The sequence below is a fragment of the Patagioenas fasciata genome, chromosome 14, assembly GCF_037038585.1.
Source record: "Patagioenas fasciata isolate bPatFas1 chromosome 14, bPatFas1.hap1, whole genome shotgun sequence".
NCBI classification, from domain to species: Eukaryota; Metazoa; Chordata; class Aves; order Columbiformes; family Columbidae; genus Patagioenas; species Patagioenas fasciata.
In genome coordinates, this window is record NC_092533.1 from 13634395 (window position 1) to 13659186 (window position 24792).

Genomic DNA, 24792 nt, shown 5'->3' on the forward strand with positions numbered 1-24792 from the left:
AAAATGTGAGAGACCTGTGTTTTCCATTAAGTATTTTAAAGCCCAGTTTTTCATAGAACTGTTTTGCTTGGAGGAGATCTTCAAGATCATCGAGTCCAACCATTTGTAGCACTTCACCGATGAAACCCTTGTTTGGAGTGCTTATGAGTAATTAGTAGGATTAACTCTTGCTTAAAAATTTTGCCTGAAAGCACAGAACAATGTGCATAGAGACTTGTCATGAAATTCCTAGAAAAAAACTTGGGTGTTCGTCTGGGATTCTTCACAATAATCAGGGCAGGGGAGGTGGAGAGGAAGGCAGATTCTTTGTCAACAGTAATTCCTTTTCTGCCTGCCTGTAAATTTGTTATTTTCTTTACTGAAAGATTTTTAAATGACCAGACTTAAGGGGAGAATTAGCCAATAAATACAAATAGCAATATTCAAATTCACTGACTGCAGGATATGCAGAGCTAATGAGAACCCTCCTTTTACAGGGTATGGTTGGAAAGCAAGAGAGTCATCACAAAATAAACAACTGTGAAACAGTTTGTGTAAATATGCTGCCTGCTCTCTTTCTCTAAACAGTGAATCTCTAAAAATAAATACACTAAATTGTTTTCATTAACTCCAGATATTATAACTGTATAACTATCCAGGCTATCAGGTTTTATTTGTGTGTTTTTATTTAAAGTGTTTGAGGATGTTCTCTGCCATCTTTAAAATCATAATTGGCAAAGTTGATCCCGTTTTCCACCCCTGGGGCTAGGATACACTTGAGACATTTTGGTGGTGGTGTTTGATTCCCCTCTCCCTGTCTCTCCGTTCCCCCCACACCTCAACTAACCAACCTTTTTTGGAAATAAGTCTTTTTAGAGAAATATTCAAGTTCCCCACAGTTTGATGGTTTAGACATTTAGTTTGTACTTCATGTGTGTTGTAACTAGTATTTTATAGCTACAAAAGTGTTGAATACAAGTGAAAAAAAAAAACAACAAAAAACATTAAAGGAAGTGATTAACTGTGTGTGAACTGTCATAGCATGTTTGGAATCTTTATACCCTTCCACTTACTTTACTAAGATTAGGGAAATAACCCTGAAGAAAAGCATATGGTCATTCTGTGTGTACTTCTACATCCACTTTGCATTAGCACCAAGAAGACAAGAATTTTCATTTGTTACACCCTTAGTTATGCCATAGGTAACAAGCATCTACTCAAGCAAAAAACTTCGAAGTCTGTCTTGTGCTCTTACTGCCGTTAGAAGAGTTTTGGTTTGTTGGAGTTCTGTTATGTTGGGTTTGTTTGTTTGTTTGGGTTTGTTCTTGTTTTCGTTTTCCCCTGTTTAGTTCCGACTGTGTGCTGTTTCAACGTGCCTGTGTATCCTTGGGCTTAATGTACCTATTTCATCTTAAATTCTTGTGGCAGTGTCAGCTAATAGCATTAGCTGAAAGCATGAGCAAATCTTTAATGGATTTATTTGATGTCTTCCTTTACAAAGGAGGAACAATATCTCAAAGCAGCAACAGTTTTCATGTACATTTGCTTCTCTGTAAACGTGTGATTCTTGACTCCGTAGCTTGGAGCTAGATTTACCAGCAGTGCAGTGGGTAGGGAAAGCAAAAATATTTGTAGGAAAGGAGAAACGTTCGTTACATTTCTATTTCAGACAAAAAGAAACAAGCAAAAAAATCACCCCAAAACAAACAAATAAACAAAACCCTAGCAAAAGGGAACAAAACTCCACCACATTTCAAATATGTAGGAATACCCCTTTTATTTTATTTTATTTTATTTTATTTTATTTTATTTTATTTTATTTTATTTTATTTTATTTTATTTTATTTTATTTTACTAATTTATTTTATTGATTTTTGTAATTAAAAAGTTCCTCTGTTCATGTTGAAACAACTTTGTATGAAAGCGTGGTAATCCTTAGTATTACATGTAGCCGAGTTAGAATCAAAAATGAAGTCTTCACCTTTCTTTAGGTGCTTGCTTTGTTTTTTTTGAGTTTTCTGATTTTTTTTTTGTCACTGAGTTCAGGATGAAAAAAATTGTATCTCAAAAATGTTCAGAGACAGAAAACTATTTATTTTTAGTCTTTAGTCTTTATTTGTTAACATTATTAATAATCATTAAGATCTCCAATATGTAAGATATAATGTAGCCGAAAATACTGTGGCAAACAACACCAATGATCTCTGCGTATCTGCTTTTCAGTTAATATGTTGTTATGCAAAGTATCGACACGTACATGGTTTCTCTAAACTGACCAGGAATTTTAAGAAAGATGCAGAGAACATGCGGTAACTCCCTCCATTGAGTCTCTTGTGAAGGATGAATAGTTTCTACAGCTTTTAGGATAAAAGTAAATTGTCCATATATAACCAACATTGCCTTGCCAAATGCCATTTGCCCTTTAATTCAGAGCTGGGAATATAGCAACGTATTTGCCAAACCATGTTTAGAGGAAGATGTCCAAGGCTCACCAAGAGGCTGGGCTGGGTTTGGGTGTCCTTGTGTGTGCCCGGTGTGGCTGCATTTCGCTGTCCTGTCCCAGGTGGGACTGCAGCTGGCAGGCCAGGCCTGAGCCTCTACATACATTTCCCTTTCAAGGTTTTTATCGAAATGGCAGAGGTGATGGTTTGAAGGGGAGCGAGTGACACATTCGTGTTATGTTCTGCTACTTATTCATCTGCAAATGTCAGCAAGCTACAATTCTCCTGATGACATCACATCCTTATGATCTTATCCTGCCAGAGCGGTGTCTGTGTGTGTCCGTGAGCATTGCTGCGGTACCAGAGGGCGCAGGCAGAGCCCATGCCTTGCTTATGGTGCTCCATAGCTCCTGGCTGATTGGGCGTATGTCCCTCACCCACTGATGCTGCAAAGCAGAAATTGGTCATGGATACTGCATAGATTTAATGGACCACAAAATGCCTGTCCAAAATACATTGTTCCATTGCTTCTATGTGTGCACATACAGCTTTTTGTTTGTTCCTCTGAATTTCTCTGCTGTTGGTTCAATGTCATAAGCCTTACATGGACAAAAAATATAAATAATTCATATATATGAGAAGAGCATGAATTTTAGGAGTTAAAAAACTCAGGAATACTATATTCTGTGTGGGTTCTGACGAAGTAAATCTGCCATCGTTTATGTGAGAGGACAATGGTTCCCTTCCTTGATAATTTGGAAGGTGAATGCCTTTCACTCAAAAGCTGTCATATTTTAGTTTCTGTACATTGATGATACCCATGCTACACATTATTTTTCTGTCATTGTTTTACACAGCTTTGCTCATTTTTGTACAGGTTGTTTATCAACCCCATTTTAGTTTTGCTTTTCTTGTTTTATCTAACTTTGTTCTATCTTTTCATGTGATTGGAGCAGAAGTCTGATACAGGCTTTTTCGTGGGATTTGAAGAAAAAGCAAGGGTGAAATGGTCAGTGAGTCTGAGAGAGTCTTTCCAATGAATAGTGAACTTGCCAAAAATGGCTAACTGAAAGAAGCAAAAATTTTAGGTGAGTTTGGGGAAATGGTTTCAACTGGAGAAAAGGCAGCTCTTCTCAGTGCGGTCCTCTCAGGTAAAAGTTGAAAATAAATTCCTGTAGCCTCTAGCATTGCTACTTTCAGGAAGGAACTTCCTGTTTAATTCTTGTCTCTGCTTTAGATTACTGAGAAGAGAGAGGTTGTACCTTTGTGTCTTTGTAGACTCTTTGCAAAATGGAGACAGTTTTGCATTTTTTTCTCCCATATCTTTGATATTTGTCTATTCAGTTAGCAAGAGTGCTTAGACTAGAGAAAAGTTTTGTGCACATATATGTCATGTAGCAGAATGGTGCACCTATCTAGCAGTGCTAGAGCTGTAGCTGCCACTTTATTCGTAATACAGCTTTGTTGCCTTCAATTGTATAAGTGCTGATATTGTATTGCTGTTGTTACTTGTAGTAGTTTATTTGCCAAAATATTTTGAGGCAAATCTGCCCTTACTCCTCCAGGAGTTCTATTAGAGGACTCTGGTGCATACCCAGAGCTTTGTCCATCCGAACTCTTGGGTTCCTTAACGGTCTTAAAAATAAGGCAATGACTATCTCATTGAATTTAGGAAAAAGCATTTGCATTTGTGGATCACTAAAAACCAAACAAAAATCCTATATTCTATAATCTCTTTAACCACAGACTGAAAACACAGGGCAGTTTTGTCTTGAGGATTATAAATGAGCAGTGTTCTTAATTTATTACCTCACAAAGAAATTTATTCAGCATTAAATCATACCAAACAGGTTTGGCTATGTTATTTGCCCATCATTTGTAAAAGCACAAATTAACTCAGAAATCATTCAAAAGCCTGTAAATTGTGCTTTTAAATTTCCGATATAAAAAAATGAGGAGTTAATGTCTTTTTTTCTCGAGAAATGGAAGGGCTCTATCTAGTTTCCCTTCCTTTGTTATAAATAGCACACCCAGTAAATTCAGCATTTGGCTGCAGAACAGTGCCTGTCGAGTATAGCATTACAGCACACAGCAAAGGTGAAGAAGACTTCGGAATAATTTTCTTGCTTTTCGCATTTAATTTTTCAGTTGGCGCTTTAAAAGGCATCTCAGACAGTAGGTATTCTCAAGGGCTCGTTGGGTTCCTCTGCTGGTTTAATAGCGATCGTGACACTTGTAGATGTGTGGCACTGAGAGAATTAGTGAACTCATCAGAAGGAAGGAAGGAAGGATCAATTATTCACCACACGCCATCAACTACAAGAAGCATGACTGCTGCCTGTCTCTCTCCTTTCTTTCTTCTGCACACACACACACTCAGCTTATGCTATTTGTGCAATTACATTATTTTCATTCAAACAATCTCCAGAGAAACCTGTTTATTTGAGTATGCTGGAACATTCATCATTAGGGTATTGCATCAAGTGTCCTTGACATTCACTGCTCTATGCCTCCTGCATCTTCCTCTTTAATTATTTTAATACTTGGGATAAATAAAACAACAGAAAGATCTGGCTGATTTACCTAGAAAGAACAGAATGCATAGAGAGAGTTATTTTATAATTTGATCACTGGTGGGTTATTTTTTTATTTGTTTCTTCCTTTCTCCCTAAACTTTGTACTTGAACCTGATTTTCACAGTTGTATTCTGTGTTATAGTCATGTGATCATGATGGATGTGTGGAAAATGCAACCTGGGAGTAGCCGTACAGAATGGCACCCACGCTGTCTTTATCTGGGTGTGTGAGTGTCTGTGCAGGCAGGACAGAGAAAAGGATGAGTGCGGAATAGATCCAACCCAACAGCACAAAGCTACTAAACTTGATAAACCTCCAACTCTCTCAGTAACTGAGAAGGCTCAAATGATGTACCTTGCGTAGAGATTATATTCTGTACTTAGATTGAATGTGGTCAGATACAACATAGGTGCATGCATGACCTCCCCTAAAACAGAAGATCTAAAGACCTGTTAGATCTGAAGAATCAATGCAGACGGAAGTGTCTAAAAGAGCTGTTTTGGAGGCTGGTGTTTACCCTGCATAAATATTAAGATGTCAACTGCTAATCTTTTCTGAAATTGTGGTAAAGTAGACACTTTTTTCTTCCTTCCCTCTAAACTAGAAAGAATGTCATAATTTTACTCGTCTTTTTTTCAAAACAATGTTATTTCGTAGACAGTTTTTGCATCCTTTTAAATATTTAAATATTATATCTGAAATCTGAATACCAAAAACCAAATCGTTTTAGACTCATCTACTTTTATTGAAGTCTAAAATTAAAAAAAATAATTACTTGCAATATTAAGAATTTCATGTTGCTTGAACATGTACTTGAACCACTTTGCTTTAATGTTCTGTGTTCCAAAGCTATCACTGTTGCACGCCATCCCATAATAACTGGATTACAGCACTGGACACATTTGACCTGTAACTGTGGAACAACTGCAATATTCCAAAATAGAAATAATGAGAATGATATTAATTCAATAAATACATAGTATCATCTCTTTTGAGGTAATTAATCAGACTTAATTGTAGAAATGGAATTAAAACATTGAATTGATATCACCATGAAATCTTAGAAGCTTCAGAATTTGGAGTACAGCTGATTGAGAGTCTGGTTATAATGAGGTTCAAAAGCAATGTCTTCTGGGGGTACCAAGTATGCTGTGATTGAAAACTGGCAAAGAACGGCATTTATTTCCATTTTGACCATTAGGATGGGGAAAAAGAAAGTAAGTACCTTGACAGGAAATCTGTTGTTAAACTAGAGAATAAAATACCCTCCTGCCTACTCTTGTTCCCATGCCTTCAGTTGCAGAGTAGTACTCCATTGTTGGCAGCAGGGACAGTTTTTGAATTGAGGTGAAAACATGTCATGCATTTGCTGCAGCTTTTGTTTAAAGGCCAACTGGGAATGAATAAAGAGGAGTGTCTATCTCTGTCATCACATCTCTCATTGATGTAATCTATACACTGCTGTATGCTGTCTCAGATTCTATGTAAGATTAATGTCTAGCATGTGCTGACAGCTCTGCCGTTTCCACAGCAGAGTGAAATGTAGATATTAACATATAGTGGTCATTGCGTGGTGATGTTCTCAGGAGCCCTGGCAATTTACTACAGCTTATGACTATTGTTAATCATATTAGTTTAAAAAGCAGAGATGTCAGATTATGTACGTTTCAGTATATAACATACTTAGCAAGAGGTACCGGGGATAAATTGGTTTCTGATCCTTGATTTGCGTGGATCAGTAACTGTTGCTGTAAATGCCCCAGGTAATACTTACAGTACAGAGAAATAAAGAAAAGTATTGGGAGGCTATAGAGATGAATTGCAGAATTTCCTTGGCACAGAGTACAGTCAGCTGTTTTCTGCCAACTCTCACAGCAATCAGCAGGTGATACTTTTGTTCTCCTTTACTTCTCTTCTGCAGTGCTGAAAGAATTTGTCATTTAATGCTAACATTGAGTGTTTTAAAACTAATCTAGTTAGTTTCCTTCTGAAAAAAAAAAAGATTTAGAAGCTGTTCTACGAGTTCATACTACCCCTTAGAGAGAAATGAGAAGACACAGCACAGCTTAAGAAAAATATGTTCTGATGTAATCTCCCTCTTAAAAATGCACAAGATTTTTCTCCTTTATTTTATCCCTTATGGCTTCTGTGCTAATGTCAGGGGAATTTACATATTCAGTGATGCTAATTTGTATTGGTATTATTGATTGCTTTACAAACTCTATAAGCTGTGTTTTAAAAACTAAAGTGTCAGCCAGGAAACCCTTTAACCATTTCAGGATTTGTAAGAATAAACCTTTGTGGTAAAATGTATATGGTTTAATAGAGCTGGCAAGAGTAGGAAAGATTGATAGTAGAGCAGCACATCTTCAAGTAGGAGCGGGGCTCAGCTCTGCAGCGAGGCAGGACCAACTACAGGAGAATCTTCTCGTGCTAGAGCTGCAGTTTAAAATAACTAGGAATGTTAAAGTGGAGATAAAACCTTTGGATGTGGAAATGTTTTAGAAACATTAAAAATGAGACCATCATGGTATAAATTCTTTTGGTGCTATCATAGCAGCTAGGAAAACCTAACTGAGAATATGTTTAGCTTGCTTCCATATTTAACCCCAATTACCCTTTGCAGGGGAATTCTTTTTAACATTCAATTCCTCGTCTCACTTTTTAGCTTCTCTAGGTCTTGTTTTCCCCCACTACATAAATTGCAGCAGGTGCACAGAATTGAAGGCATTACAATTAAATGTAATCAAATATTTTAGGCACTAATGAACAGCTCCAGGAAAACAAGCCAAAAGGAAAAAAGAAAAAAAGAAGAAGAAAAAACCCCAGCATTTAAGTGACTGGATTTTCAAACACCCAAGGCAGCATAGGGCCAATTAAGGGAGGCAGACACCAGGACACATACTGGCATTAATTATCTTTGAGTTCAGGGAAATAAAAAATAAAAGCAACAATTATCATAATAAATTTCCACACACTGCTTGTAAGTTGTGCTAGTCTACAACACACCTGGGTTTCTGAGATTTAAGGCATGAAAGTGAATACTCAATCAGTTCGTAACGACCTCACGCCGGGGCTCATGGGATGTGCTGCTTCCTTCTGATGTGCCCGTCAGGCAGAGGCCAAGGCCCATGTCCGGGCTCCGCAGCAGCGTTAACTCTGTACAGCACCACAGACCCCAGTGAAATGCAAAAAGTACAAAGTCTGTGCTGGTAATTCTTTAATTCCTCCCTGCCTCTTATTTTATTACACATGCAATGAAAATTTTCACCATGGGAGTATCAGTCTCAATCTACTTTAAATACTCATGGGTCTCTCTAATTCTCCTTTCTCTAAACTAAGAAGGAATCAAAGTAAAAGAACAAATATTTAATGCATGTCACAACTATTTATTGAAATGTGTAGATGGAAGAAAAAGCAGGATATATACTGAGCTCCAGCAAAAGAAAACATTTAAAAGTTATTAAAAAATTGATCTATCTCTGAGTGGTGCTTGAACCAGCTGCGAGATATTCTCACTCAAAATATAGGAAAATAGGGTAATGTGTTTGGGGCTGTTGGTTTTGTTTCAGCATTAGGTAAAATTAGTGTCTGTAATGGTTTTCTTTGGAGCTTTGTCCAGCTCTACAGCTGCATCTGGAGGGTACGAGTCATCACTCCAACCTCCAACAACATGTACTAGAATAAAAAGCCCCAGATGAACAAGGTGAGGTTTACATTTGACAGTCATGATTTTTTAAAATACTTATTAGCCTTTATTAGTCTATGTTGAAGAAGGAAAAAAAAAGTGATTTCTCCCCCCTCCCCCCACCCAGGTATTTCCTTTCCCTCTATATCTGCTGGTTACATTTTCATGATTGTAATATAAGTCCTTTGGGACATTATTTATGTTCAGAAGGTATTTTTCACAGCACAGGCACTACCAAGAGTAACTATTTAGGAGAGGACTGGGCCAGTGAAAATGAGCGACAGCCCTTTCCCCAGCAGTGGCAGGCAACAACCTGGGCCTAAAGTAAATGGTGTGCAGTATATAAGATTAAAGAAGACATTTCTAACAGATGATCTGAAAGATAATGCAGTTAGTGAAGTGACTATATCACAGAAGGAACTAGCACCTAATTACAGTGTACTACTTAGTTTCGAGACAGACGAAGAAAAAGCCACAGTTGGACAGTATCTAAAAGCACAGAACACCCTGTCAACGTGCTAGTTGATGTATTGGCAAGGCAATTTAAGAGTACAGGTAATAAAGTATTCTGTGGAGCTCAGAAAGGTTTCAGCCTGATTTGGCAACTGGTCAATGAAGTGCCAGATGGAACTTTATGCTCAGATCTTAGTGGAATTTGCTTCATCATTATCTAAAGCTGTTTTCTTTAAAATATCTTGAAGCATTTTGCTCTCATATTTTTCAGATTAAGCATTTTAAGTTCTCACTCTGAAAAGGTGTTTTTGTATTCAAAGAATTAAAAGTAACTTAAAAGAACTGAGAAGGTAGATGCCTGAAAATAAAACAGGTTTCAGTCTATAATATGTAATTTGGAGAGAAGTATGGATTTTCTTTTAGTTTGGCAAGCTGAAAAATACAAAACCGAGCTGGCTTTTATAATCAATTCAAGAGACATTTTGAAACCATCTGAAGAGCCATGCAATGGTTTTGCAATGTGAAACAAATTTACAGTTGGGCTTTGGATTAAATTGGTGCTGAAAAATGGTTGTTATTCTGTAATTATACAACTTCAAGGTAGAAATTATTTTCATTTCTGTCAGCATACCAGTTCTTCTGAAAACTTCCAGCGTGTCACCTAGAAAAGTAATAGACCTATATTCAAACAGGCAAAAAAAGGTTGTAAAATTAAAGAGTAAATGAAACAAACCGGTTATATACTCAGCTAAGAAATATTTAATTCCATATGTTGCAAGTATTTCCCCTTTTCTTGTCCAAGCCGCAGAGACATGCTCTTACAGGTCCTTTACTCTTGTTATCTGAAGTGAGATGGTTCGAATTGCAGTAGTTCATGTAGGTAATATAGGGATTCTTTTGTTAAATTTTGATTTGTATTAATCTTGCAACTGTTCTTAAATGTTTCATTTTGAATTTATTAATTAAAGACAGAGAAAATGACATGTTTTATCTTTTCTAATACGGGCTGCAATACATAATTGTATGGATAGATACAAACAGATTGAAATACCTTTTAAGTATGTCGGATAATTTTCATACATTATTGTCTTCTTCTGTTCCTTTTCATGGTATTTTTTTTCTATTGAGGTACTGTCAGCTTGCATATAGGTGTTTCTCATAGTGCTTAAGCAGTAAAACCCAGTTAAAAGTACGGCAAAGAATGGAGGTATATTTTTTATGGCATGAGCTTTACTTTTATTGCTGGTTGTGAAAACATTGACACCAATGGCAATATAGCCTGATATATCTTTATTTGTAGTATTAATGTTAGCAGTGACTGCGGTTTGGGTGTCCTATCAGGGAGGTCTGGGAAATTGATTGGACTGATCAATGCAGCCACATCCACGAGAAAGAGCAGTTGCTAAATGAGGAATTCTGAGAGGCAGGACCTTCATTTTGCAAGGACAAGCTTGTTCTGGGTTATATAATGCCAAGGCATGTTATTCAGGTACTGATGGATTTTAATTGCCACTATTTTAAGTTATAATATATCTGTCTTCAATAGAGTGGCTGTTAATGAAATAAATTAAGAAAAATTTGATTGCTTCCAGTCACATCCTTCTAATCATCTGCTTATTGGTTGGTATACATGCAAGATACACATGTCCTGTTGATGGGAAATATGTTTACAAGAATTTTTTATACACTGTATATCAGAATATCTCATATTAATGGTGCTGTTAGAAGCCCAAAATGATTTTTTTTTTTTTTACCACTATGTAGTAAAATGTAGTAGTAATATTTTTATTACTGATATGTTTTAACTGTGCTCTGAATGGTATTTGTGGTCATGAATCCTCTTAGACATACTTGAAAACCATTCATATTCCTATGGCTTTGTGACTAGGTCGATGCCAGTGGGAAGAATTTGAGGTTTTAAATCCACTGACATGAGAAGGAAAGAAATCCCAGCCTTCTGTGTCTCACCTCAGATGAGGACTTGAACTGCAATGGGGAGAGCAGTTCTTGGTAAAGGCAAGGATAGTCTGCTTACTGTTTGCAAGACCCTTTCTGCAAAACCTGGTTTCAAGCTGTGACCTAAAAGAGAGGAAAAAAATCCCACCAGATAGTATTTAGTGTGAGATGATGGGATTTACAGAATATTGCCAACAAAATATTTATAGAAGGAACTGAGCCTTTTAAAAAATTGAAACTCAAGCCTCGCAGCTTTGAATGCAATTACTGCTATGCCTCAGATGTATATTTATAATGTAGGTATGTCCTATTCATAACATAAGAAGAATCTGCTGTTTGTGTATGTATTTTAGAGAACATAAAATATAACAATTTTTTCATAGTGGTTATAGAATCCAGTTATTTTGCAAACTGGCATGTAGCATTTTATTTCCAAAATATTTGCTTCATACCTTAATAATTCTTAGTATGAAGCTTCCTTACATTTACTTTGGAAGCTTCTCAGTCTCCCAAAATGACATATAAATCAGATTAGTATAAAGCAGAAAGCATTCCACCAGCAGATCAGCATGAAAGTTCCTCTGCCTGCTGGCATCTCCCAAAGAACAGAAAGATGTCGGATAGCTTCTTCACGCTTCCGAAAAGTTCGGAAGAAAATTTGCCTAGGAAATAGTGCTTGTTCACAGGTAAAAAGAAATAAAATAGGGAGAGGATTCAGCCTTGTTTTGTCTCTGATGCATTGAATCTAGGATGTTTCCAAACACTCCAAGTTCCTCTTAACAAAACTCATGTTTATGCCCATCCTTTGATTACACTTCAGTGTAATGCTAAATCATTTCAACAGGCTTAACAAAATATTTTATATCTTATAAAATCCATGTGTTTTCTCTAAAGAGCATAACTCCTATAGATGTTTTAAACTAAAAGCTCATAGGTTACACTGACATTTTCAAATTTTGAAACAATTGTTTGGAATTTTTTCTTTTCTTACACTTAATAAAAATGAAAATGTAGATTTGGTGCTGGTAAAAGAATAAGGCCTAGCTCTAGTCCTCATCTCCCTGTTATATTAGCATGGTAAATACTGAACTTAACAAAATATTCTGAAATTAACTGAGCAGTTATTAAAATTCATAACTTTGATCTTGTCCTCTTCATATCAAGACTCAAAATTAATATTTAAGCAGGATTTATACTTGTATGTGGGGCTCCATTTTCTTTCCCACACACTCTAATTAAAAAAAGAACCACCACCTCCCCCCCAGTTATGATTGCAATTCCACACCACCTCTGGAACTCATTATCAACTAAAAGCCCATAAGCTCTTTATATGCAGGTGTAATATTATGATCACTGTTTTGTTGTTGATAGCATTACTGTTCGAGTGCTGGTATTGATAGATATGATGTTGCTGAGGATTTTCTATAGAGAAATCTTTATTAATAGTGTATCCAAACATAATGAAAAACCATGAACTTAGCTTCTCATGCTGTTTGCTTTCATCTACATCTCTGCTAAGCTTAAGCAAAGTTTTTGTGCTTGAGCAAACAGAGTTTTTCAGATCAGACTTGTTCCAAGAGGGAAGCGGCAGCTCAGGAAGGGACCTTGTCACTTAACGGTGAACTCTGTGTTGTGTGTCTGCACTCTTTCCAAGCTCTTTGACCTGTGCTTTCTTCTAATAAAATGCTGATGATTTCAGTGTGGATCATTGCTCTAAGGAGAACCTGTTTGAGAGTGCAAGTCGCTTTCTTCCTATCAAAAGTTATCAGTGGTAGAGCTATAGGCTGGCATTTGAGGAGTGCTCTAATAATCAAATTAATTAAGGTGTTTTTCCCCTAGGATATTTCAGTACCTGCATGTGTGAATTACAAACATGGGGTTTGTTTGGGTTAAGGGTCTTACAAGCTCTCTCTGCTTAGAACCTTCTTAGTAGCTAAGTTTAATGAACTTTTTTTTTTTTTTTTAAATTAACTGTAGTCTTCGAAAACAAAGATGTGAACATTTAACCCCTGTGGCTGTATTTTGTATTTTTTTTTCCATGTTTGACTTACCAATTCCTGTACTAAAAAGTTTTTGTCGTTTTCTGGACATCAAAATGATGTGGAGGTCATCCCTGTTTGAAGGCAACCACAGGTTTCCACAACATTAAAGAAATGAAGGTTGAGGGAAAGGGGATGTGTACTATGGAACTCAGTATAATTTCCCCCGGACCTTTAAAAAACATCTTTTAACATTAAAACAAAACAAAACAAAACACCAAACCAAACAAAAACAACCAACCAACCAACAACAACAAAAACCAATGCTTGCTTGAATCGTGTTGTAGCTCTTATTCCACTGCTGACAGGTCTTTTTTACTGAGAATGCTTTTGGTCATTCCTTCAATGTACACTGCTTAAGCTTTAATAGGTAGTTAGAATCAAGGACATTATGTATGTGGAATTCAACGCACGTAATAAATTAGAATTTCTGTCTGAAAATATTTAAGGCAGTAAAATACTGTCTTGAAACTTGTGTAGGTCTGAATTCTGTATCCATAGAACTGCATACACAATAAATTGTAATCGAAGCTCATTCCTGCACTGAATACAACATCCTAACCATTGCATCAAATATAGTTTTCCAAACAACAATGAAATAGGTAACTGGAAGTTTCCTTTCTCTTCTAAAGCTTGTCTTTCCTCTTAAAAGCATTTTCACAATTAATTGCAGGTTGGTCTGTAGTACTCTGACTAGCACTTCTCAGATATATTAAAGTTGTTTTAAAATAGAGTGTAAGGGGTAGAAAGAGAACTATTGAAATAGATGAAAAAAAGCCATTCTAATCAAATGAGAAATCAGCTTTTAGAAAAGGGCAGAGGGGAACAGAAAGGTCTGGCAAATAACAGAATAAAAGCAATCTTAAATTTTTTTATGAAACTGTGCAGCTTATTCATTTCAAGTGAGTGTCTCAAAGCGTCCTTTTAAAATATCACCAACTGCTAAAATCGAATACTGTCATTTTATTGTAGGACCTGTAGGTTTGCTTATTTTATAATTGGCTTGGCTAGGGAGCTTACCTGTAGGGATTTTACCAGTAGCTATTCTTATCAATTTTTTAATAAATCACACAGATTGACTACAGTAAATAATGAATGACACAGTGCTTGGTAAGTCAATATTTAATTTAATATAGTTTCTGGGAAACTAACATTTTACATGCAGATATTACTGAGGTCCTTGTTTAAATAAAAAAAAAAAAGAGCTATATTTTGTTTATAAAAGGAAAAGGAGTAGAATTTGTAGGCTAATTCTGGTAGAATTTAGTTAATATTGGCGCTTCATAATTTCAGGTTAATAGAGCATGTGATTGGGGTGTGCTGGCTGTAGAAAGCCACATTTATTTTTCTGAATCTTTAGATTTGTCCAGTTAATATCATTTCATAGGGATTTACAGATTCATGCAGCAAGCATGTAAACACGTATTCAGTCACAGTGTAACTTCAGTATGATTCAAGCGCAATACTTTTCCAGGTAGAGACAAACTTAAGATAAGCAGAAGACTAAGTAGAAGTTATTTATAATGGTTTTACTGAATTTTCTTTCAACTGAAATACTCTCAAGTAGTTTGTTTATGGACATATGAAATACTCTCAAGAGAAAAAAATCCCTCTTTCTCCAGTAACTTCAAATATTTCACATAAAAGCTTTGTGCTGAAGAAAAGTTTGTATTTTGGGGGCTTTTGTGGGTTTTTTGTTTCTTTTGTGTTTAGCTTCTGTGGGGGTTTTTTGTGTTTGGTTTTTTGGTTTTTCTTCTTTGTTTTGGTTTTGTTTTTTTTTTTTTTTTCCAAATACAAGCTTCAAAATTATATTATCATATTTCTGATTTATTTACTGACATAACTTGACTGCAAGGGCTTTATTTGAGTTTGGAAATGCCAAAAGGCCACATGCACAAGTATTTAGTGCTACAGGTCTCTGATAATTAGGGGACCTCATGAAGTGAAGGTTTCTACCTCCAACAATTCCTGTTTTTCTTTTCTATCACTCTTGGCTTTACAAAATATGATGGCATCTAAGTTGGCTTTTTTGTTATTTGTGTATTATTGAGCACGTGTATCATCTGAGTACTTTGAAAGAGAGGAAAAAGGCATAAAACACCTAAGAAAAACCATACAAAGGCTACAGGCTAGAGAGCTGACATCTCATGGTAGAGAGATGGTCTATCATAGAAAAAAATGTTTGCTTTTCTACACAGTTAATAATCGGCCATGTCTGGTCCTGTTGTTTCCATGTGGTACCATTAACTGTGTACTGGAGAAGCTGCTCAAGACGGAAAAGGTTAAATAATGAACATCCAGTGTTTTTCTGTCTGAAGAGCTATTTTCTGAAAATCTGTAGTTCAAAATGATGTGTCAGGATGAGCTTTGACTAGAGTCTTTTTGGGGGTGTTGGTGGCAAATAACAAAAGTCAGACAGGTGACTTGTTCAGAAAGTTGCATTTCTTCAATATTTATTTGACAATTAACTTTGCTCCACACATCCTGCTAAAACGAGTGGAACCCCAGGCAGAAAAGGCATATTGTGCTATGGAATCTGAGCGGAGAGTTTCCTCCAGTGTTTGAGGAGAACTGGCAAATATGCCTGCTGACTTCTCTGAACATTGCCTTAGAAACCAGGTAATTAAACATGTCTGAAAGAGAAAATATATAAGGCAGTCTCTCAAGACTTTCTCTTAGAAGGAAGAATAATTTATGGATAGTTTTAAAGTATACCTGTCTGCATGGGTTGTTTTCCTCAAGATATTCTAGCATCAAGGCTTTTAAATAGCTGTCATTTCTTTCTGAAGTGGTCTCGTTGGTATTATTCTCTGAAAAATCTTTACTTTTGTCATTATTAAAAACAATAATCTTTGTAATTTGTACAGCATACTGAATTTTTATCTGGGCATACTTTTATTCTCATAATTCCCATTTGCATTATTTTTTCCTTTGGTTTTCATAATTCTTTCTCTTTCCTCATTTATTCTTCTTTTTTTTTTAACAACCATTTGAACAAAAAAGATCCTGTGCTGTGTGAAATATATTAGACATCTGATTCCAGTCATATATAATGTCTTTATATTATGCGTGGTGTAGATGAAAAATATCACGGGTAAGTTTTAGGACACTTTAGGTCAGCATAGCCAATTACTTTGTCCTTGGTTTCTGCGAGTCATAGTGAGCATTTTGGATAACTGATTTGAGGAAAGCAGTTAAACATAAGGACAAGCACGCTTAAGACCAACTTGTTATGAAAGCTAATGAAAAGGAATCTTTGTAGTGCAAAGCACTGAGATACACCTGTAGGCATTGCTTTTCGCATCTACTGTGATAGAATTTTTACCAAAGGCATTCAGTGACCTGAAGACAACCAGGTCCATCGCTCTGAAAACAAATGCAAGTTGTCATATGTTGTAGTTCCACAATGCGATGTTTTCTGTAATTATTAATCAAATACTATCAAAAAAAACTCATTGAGTATTTGTAATCAAAACCTTGGTGACGAGTTTGTCATACTTACAGGAAGATCTTCAGTGACCTCAGTAGAGTTGATGGCATGTGTAAGACAATTAGCCACCATTTCTGTTTAATATAGTTATAAGGAATGCCTGAAATTCCATTAAGTAAAAGTTTAGAATGAAAAACTTGCACAGGTTACAAAAAAGATGTGAAAAGCATTCCTTCCAGGTGATCAGACTTAGTATTGGAATTGACGTGTGGTCACACTCAATATCTTGTTATGGGCAGAAAGGGGGACACACCTTACATGCAAAGGCAAGGATTCGGTTAGGCTAAAGGAAGTTTTAACAGCCAAGTAGACTAAAACATTTGTCTGTTTGCAGTAATGTACATTCATAGTCCGTAGATACATGTGAAAACTTTGGTCATGTGATTAGAAATGGTTATACAGAAAAACCTTCTGGTACCTACTGCTTTTCTTTGGTGCAATTCTCACCCTTTTAATGTGCCCCTTGGTACCAGGGTTGACAGTCCCCGTCATGGGGAGGAAGGGGCTACAGAAGCTGTCAGCATGCTCATGTCTTTGTCAGAATGACTGTGACTAGTGAGGTTGCTGTCTCCTTGCTTTTGGGGAACCCTGGGATGCTGGGAGTTTCTTCCTCTTCCTCAGTTTTAGGGTGAATTTTGTTTTGTTTTTATGAATTATAACCTTCTTGTGTACTTTTTGTTTTCTCATTCTTTTGTTCCTTCTCTCTTCTGTTCTTTCTTTCTGTTGGTTCCATCATTCAGTATTTTTGTTTGCATTGTTTTCTCCAAAACTGGTTTCACTAGAATAAAATAAGGTTGTAGTCCCAGACTGGTCATTGTGGTTTGTGCTTATATCCTGGGGCCTCTCTTCATCCTCCCTATTTACTCTTCCACAGAACACTTTTGCTAGAATGATTCTCATTCACACATGCTGAATAGCTGTCTGTCATCACTGTACATAAAAATTAAAAGGAACTATTACCTAATTGCTACACAATTTTTGTAAGAGCTAAACAAGGCCAGACAAATACCCTACACTGTCTGGACAATACAATGCTTGTGGCCTTTTACTCATAGTTAGAGAAAGGCTATATCTCGTATTTCGAATAGATCTGAACTAATTTGTGCTTGGAATTTTTTTTTTTTTTTTTTTTTTTTAATGAAAGCACGCAGCCAATATATATATACATATATAAAACCGATTAAACAAGAGATAAAGGTAAATTGGGGGCAGTACTATTGCTAAAATCTGGCATTTCTTGAAGTTTTAGAGAGTAACTGCTCTTGTTTTAGAAAGCCAGAATACAGGGTGTTTCGTAAAGATGGACCCAATTTGAAATCATTATATATGAATTCAATACAACAGGTGGAGGGAACATAGAGCATTTGTAAAAAGGTTACCAAAACATGACGACTCTCTAAACAATTTTTTGAACATTGTGTAATTGTAGCACACCACCCTCATGAAACTGAGAGCATCTTTTTGAAAAACCCTGTATAGCTACTGTGAAAAACTTTTATAACATAGATATATGACATTCAACCATTGTTACCTCTCAAAGTTCAATCCTCTAAAATGTAAACTACTACTTTTATTTCCTTGATGACAAGATCTGTTCTTCAACATAGGATGAAATGTCATTTTCCATTTTATAAGTTGTCTGAGCACAGTTTGTCTATTCTATACCTTAAAATATGGCAAGCACAATCAGCAGCAAGGTGACTTTACTGAAGTTTTTTGGTTTTGTTGTTCTGTTTGTTTTTTTAAAGTAACTTTCTTTTTTTTACAGATTCTTAAAATACTGTTATTAAGCGCTGGGAGGTAACAACATCCAAAGAAATAGCAGGAAGTCCCGAAGTCCTTCAGTAGGGTTCAGTCTGCAGGAGACCTCATACGGCTGCAATCTACAGGAGCAAATGCTTTTACTCTCAACAGATAAGTCGGTCAGCTAAATTTTTATTTCAGTGTTAATCAAAATCCTTCATGTATTTTATTTTAATATCATCTGCCCCGACAAAGAGAGAACCAGAACAGAAATAAATATAGAAATTAGTGTGAACATTTGCTTATTAGATACAGGAGCAGGAAGAAGATTTAAGTTCTACCTTGACTTTTGATACAAAAATATTTTGTATCTTTTTTTCCTTTTGGTATAATTGCTCATACCCAGAATTAATGTACGCCAACTGTTTTCAACATTGAAGCAATTGCAACATGACAAGATGCCTACTGCTTACAAAAGGCCCAAATAATTGGGCTTTGGCTAGATAGAATCCTTAAAGGCTGGAAAACTGGAAGAACTCCATGCAAATAACAACCTAAGGCACTGTAGAAGTCTCTAGGGAGAGTTAACCATCCTTGGATAGAATACCAAACAGCAACCCTCCTGAGTGGAGAGCTTCTTAGAATAGTTAATTGGAAAGGCTGAACACTGTCTTAAAGATCTCCTTTGTCAGGACACTGTCCAATTCAAATGGGGAAGAAATAGGTTTCAGTCCATGCCTCTAGAAGCCTATCAGGACAGCAGTTGCTATTAAAAAGTCTAAATGCACTCATTTCATAAGTTCACGTTCTTCTGATCTGTAGGAGTCTTTAATTTGACTAGTAATTCAGTTTCAAGAGGGTGGTAAAACTTTCTACATAGAGAACTGACATAAGCACCAAGGATTGATTGTTTTATTAACTGGTGAAGACTTCAATATTATTTGATTCAGATGAAAATATGGACTTCAGTGTTTCTATGATGAAGTGCTTAGGCACCTTGGTTCTACCTCAGCAGGATTTGGGTATTGAAATCTGTGTATCGGTTCAGCCTCACCTGCGTGCTAAAAAATTTGATGTTGCAAATGAAGACTAAGATGAAGCGCATTGCAGGATACATAATATTGAAGGCAAGATTGTTTTTCTGCGTATAAGACTTGACAAAGTTGTTTTCAGTAAGCATTCAGACACAGAAAAATGGTCAAATTAATGATATCAAATGATTAGAAGTGAAAGTGTGAAGTGATTTATGCACAGATCTTTTTGACACTCTACATGTCAAGATATCAAGAAGCATTTTCGTTTGTTTTTAAATGACATTGCAGATCCATTGAACTTGTAATGTAATTGTTAAAATGATATTCTTGAAAATGTAAGTTTCAAAAAATATTTTTAGTATCCCCATTTTCCAATAAATCCTAAGTCACACAAATTATTAATGGTAATTATCACCTACCTGGGATTCCTGTCAGAAGGCCTAGAAGATGGAGTAGTTAGAAGACCATGCTTTCTGCATAAATTTTTATGCCAGATGCGTGATTAAAATGTTGTGTAATACCAGAAAGCTTTAGAACTCAGGAAAATTTATGACACTGTACTTCATTTTAGTGAGGCTTTTTCGGTGCGTGTTTGGTGTTTTGCTTTTGGTGGGGTTTGCTTGTTTTTGTGGTGGTGGTAGTTTGTTTCGGTTTGGTTTGGTTTGTTCGGTGATTTAGGTTTTACCCCACATTCAACATTTATGAAAATTAGTAACAATTCTAATTCAGTGTCTTTTTATGTTATTAATAGCTTTCTTTTAATTAAAAAGGCAAGTATTTCATTTAATTCCTACCTTCTGAACGGAAAGAAGCTTTACACCACCATGGTTTTATGACTGACCTGGAGACAACAGAGTATATTTCAGCCAATTAAAATAACAATTAGTGTGAGAGACACTAATAGAAACACCCTTTTGCTAGTTAGTGCCAAAACCCAGCTGGCATGATTAAAACATCTCAGTTTCGAATTATTGGATTGTACAGATTGCCCCCTCTCTACAAGAAGTTTTACAGTAACATGGTACAAAACTCATTCCATTTGCATGGTGGTTTTCACAGCTTACCTAAAACCAGCATGCTCATACATTCACTGCTGAAAGATCAAATATTTGATGTAAAATAAGCTAAAGTAGACTGATATCATTGGGTCGCAGATTATTATATACGTTTTCAGTCTCATAATCAGTAATGAATACTGGTTCAACCCAGATTTCTAACAGGTCAGTAAACGCGATTGTTTTAGTGTGACACACGAATTTCATGTCTCATACTGAGATACTACTAGAACCTGGGTATTCTGATTCCCTCTTGTTTTCTTCAGCTTCACTGATGTTCTCTTAATGTATAGCCAATGCAGTTGTGGATCTGCACTTAAGAAATCCAGAAGGGTTATCACAATCATATTTTTCCTTCAGAGCATGCGAAAGCTTTTATTTTTTTAATTCCTTTGACAATATGTAGGCTTCGGGTCATTATTGGTCTTTTAAATTCTCTTATTACTTAAGAGACACCTCAAATCTGAGTCTCTGTTGATCTTCCATTCCCAGAAACAGACTTTGAAGCATTCCACAAATAACCTTTGGTCTCTTAATGTTGGGTCTAATATTTTTCTTCAGTTCTTTAAATGATTTCTGCGTTCATGTAGTGCTTCACAGAAAAACTTACTTAATTCTGGTAGACAGAAATTCTTACCATTGAGACTTAGCTCTTATTTGTTTCTGTCCATTGATGTACCATGGCAGAAAAAAGGATGAATTACAAGTTTTTACTCTCAGTTCCTTGGGTATAAATGTACTGGCATTAAGTAATGCCAGTGCAGTCACTCTGAATTCACACCCAGGTAACTAACAGCAAGCTTATATCTTAGAATTATAACATTGGTTTAATTAAAAAACAAACACCACAAATTCTCTCAAATTTATTCAACTCATATTCCTTCTTGCTTTAAAACTATATGAACAAAGAAAGAAATTTTAGGTGGTCTCAGGATTCATATTTTCTGTGTTTCTGTATTAGATGGGAGCTAATTTCTAACATGTGTAATAGCATGATCGTTTTGTGGAATAGAGAACTAGTTATTCATTCACATAGGCAGATAAGATTTTTTTCTTGCTCACTTAAAACAAAAAACACAACAGAAAACCCCTTTGATCAAGATAGTATTAGGTGCTTGTACGAGTTTGACTTACATCACAAGACAAAATGGTTTTCCTGTTCTCTGGTGCAGACTTGCAACCTTGTGGATGTTAATAACCTTATCCATTCCAATGAAAATATCTTATGGTTTGTAGGCATGAAAGTCTTTGTGATGAACACAAAATGCCTGAAGCAATACTGGGCAGGGAATTCTGATCATACATTAATGAGAGTGTATTTGACCAATTGTCAGCAAGCTTCTATTTAAAGAGTGGATGATATGGTTAAGCATGTCTTAATATACTGTTGGGTCAGTGTGAGCTCACAGCTCCTCAGGCTGGCAGATCATATGGCCTTGGGAGTGTAACAGCTGTACGAGGTACTGAATCTTGCATTGGCTCTCCAGAGACAGCTGTGCCCAACAGCTTGCTGGTTTTTCATATGGAGATGCCACTTAAATTGTGGGATGGCAAAGGCTTTGTGTACTTAGCTCTCTGATAGTCTAAACTTAGTAGATGTGTGAAATGTATGGTCTTCAATCTCATGTGTTTGCATTATTTTAGTTTTGGTGGCAGTTCATACAAACACAGTCAGCAATCTGCATGAACATTCATAGGGTATTTACAGGTGTTTTTAACTTCAACAGCTAAGAATATGGCAAAAGAACAATTTCCCTGAGAGGGACTGAAAAGTGTAGTATACCTTCCAAGAGGGAAGCACCACCTCCTGCCTTCCTGGTTAGCTGAAATCTCTTACTTCTTCTGTAGGAGTTCTGCAACGTATGCTGCTGCAAAAGAGCATTGCTGAGATGTAAGATGATATTCTAGAGAGAAAATGGAGAGGCTGGATGCACTCTATGGGAGGGAGGAGGGAATGATCTGGGAATTAAAGCAGAGAAGAAAAGAGGCAGGCATAATGCTCTAATTAGCCTTGTCCTGCTTCTACCAAGCTGTTGTTACATCTGAACCATCTGCTGAATAATTTGAACTGCCTTCTTGTAACTGGACTGAGTTGGGAAAAAAGAAACCATTTCTTAGGAGTTTTCATTCCTATTGGTTGGTGTCATTTGCAGCTTGTCCTTTCAGAGTGTTACTGAAGCTCACTAGCCAACTAAGTTTAAGTCAAATTTGTACAGTGACTATACCCTTTTACTCAGTCATGTGCAAGGATTTATTAGCTCTGCTGTGTTCCAAATGCTCTCCCATGAAGATCAATTTTGAATTTGTGTAATAAAAATTTCTGATTGACCAACAATTTCAACAGTTGTCATCCTGTATATCACAGCCACAGGACTTCCATTTTAGAGCAGTACTTTTGTCAAATTTAAATTCTGAATTTTAAAACGTCAAGTTGTGTGTGTACTATACCATTCAGTGAACTGCTAGAGAGGTTAATCCCTTGCAATATGAAAATTTCTAGTTTAAATTTGTGATACTTCTGCTTCTAGGAGTTGTTTCATCTTTGATGGCTAGATCAAGAAGTCTCAATCACTAAATTTCAATTTTCCACAAATGAATTAAAACTAAACCACCTAGATGAAGGACTGAGGAATTGCAAAACTCAGTCATGTGGTACCCATTGTGTTGGGGGACCTGCAAAAAGCTCAGCAGTAGCAACTAATCCCCTCAGTACACCTTTTCTATTCTGCCCCTGGGTGAGGCACTGGGCCGCCTTCTAGATTGCATTGGTGCAGCACCTTTCCTTTCCTTTCCTTTCCTTTCCTTTCCTTTCCTTTCCTTTCCTTTCCTTTCCTTTCCTTTCCTTTCCTTTCCTTTCCTTTCCTTTCCTTTCCTTTCCTTTCCTTTCCTTTCCTTTCCTTTCCTTTCCTTTCCTTTCCTTTCCTTTCCTTTCCTTTCCTTTCCTTTCCTTTCCTTTCCTTTCCTTTCCTTTCCTACCCAGGCCTCTCAATTGTCTCCTGGATGTACACATATATATATGTATATATATATATTTGTATTTATTTAGAAGACAAGGGGTTGCTCTCTCTTTTCCAAATCGATATTGACTATCCAAACCTTGAATGTGGACCACAGCCTCTCAGGTTTCCCAAATTAAGGCTCTGTAGACTGAAAATATATGTTTGTACTCTGACAGCTTCTCTCTTTCTCTCCCAGTAAATCTTCATAAATTTTCACTGTATTGTGAAAGTTTCAAAAGCGGATGGAGCTCCTACTCCTTCAAAATTTATAGTCTAGTAGCTAAAGGAATTGTTGAAATAGAAGATGTTCGTTTATGCCTCCCCTTCTTTTTTTTTCTTCCCTTTTTTATTTTGATTTTTTTTTTTTTTACATTTTTATTTTATATATGAGGAAATTTCTGGATTAGGTGCCTTTGACATTCAAAAGTGTCAGGCTGGCTAGCTAAAGTTGGTGACCTAGAATTGTTGCTATAGCTGTAAATTCCTCCTGTAGATAAACTGCTAACCTTTTATCAACAACAATGAACGAAAGCAGGAACAAAAAAAAGTGTGAGCGCATGTGTGAAATACTACAAGTTTACAAATTTTGCAGAATAAATGACCAAACCTGCTAGCTTATCTCAGGAATTCAGTTATTTTTCAGTCTTTCAGTAGCAATAACTCTAAGCCTGAGAGAGGTAAGTACATTTATTATGTAGTATGGACTTGACTTCTTGTACATCCTTGTTTGTTACTGTCAGGCACTGCCACTCTTTGAATTTCTAATATTCTCTTGTGCCCTATGGATCTGTTCTCTGTGTGCCATAAAAGGCAGACTAGCAGACTTTTTCCCCTATATTCTTCCTCATAAATACTTGAATTTGTTAATGTTGGTAACATTCAGAAATGCTAATGACATTTCTCCAACTCTGCAGCAACTGGTTATATCTGATTTTACTTAAATGCAACTTTTGTTTCCATAGGAAGGAGTCTTAACATTTCTTAGGGGGCTGTTATATTTCTCTACTAAAACTCTGAAGATTATGTTTCTATGTGCTTTTATCGTGGATATGCTGCTGTATGTTGTCCCCATAATTTGAATATCTCAATGCCAATAGACCTATCTTCATTACAGTCATTATGCTGTATGCATTTGTAGTAAGTCTAGAAAGATGTTTTGTTGCTTTGTAGGTTTGCAGTGCTACACCTTGGCCTTGGAAAGTATTGGGAAAGTGAACAAGTATTTTTAGCTCTGTTTCCAAAACTGAAGTTACATGAACAGTGACAGTACAAGACTAAATTCTGGCACTGTGCATTGAAATACGTATGTAAGAAGTTTTACATATAATTGACGGCACTA

The 24792-nt window shown here is 36.2% G+C and overlaps 1 long non-coding RNA gene across 1 annotated transcript in view; it reads left to right on the forward strand.

Annotated features, from left to right (window-relative positions):
* Window positions 1–18396: 18396 nt before the first annotated feature.
* Window positions 18397–24792, forward strand: part of LOC139829087 (uncharacterized) — a 234082-nt gene continuing 227686 nt past the window's right edge. Inside the window, exon 1 of the long non-coding RNA XR_011741333.1 lies at window positions 18397–18544. This is a non-coding gene — a long non-coding RNA (uncharacterized lncRNA). The remainder of the gene's footprint in view (window positions 18545–24792) is intronic.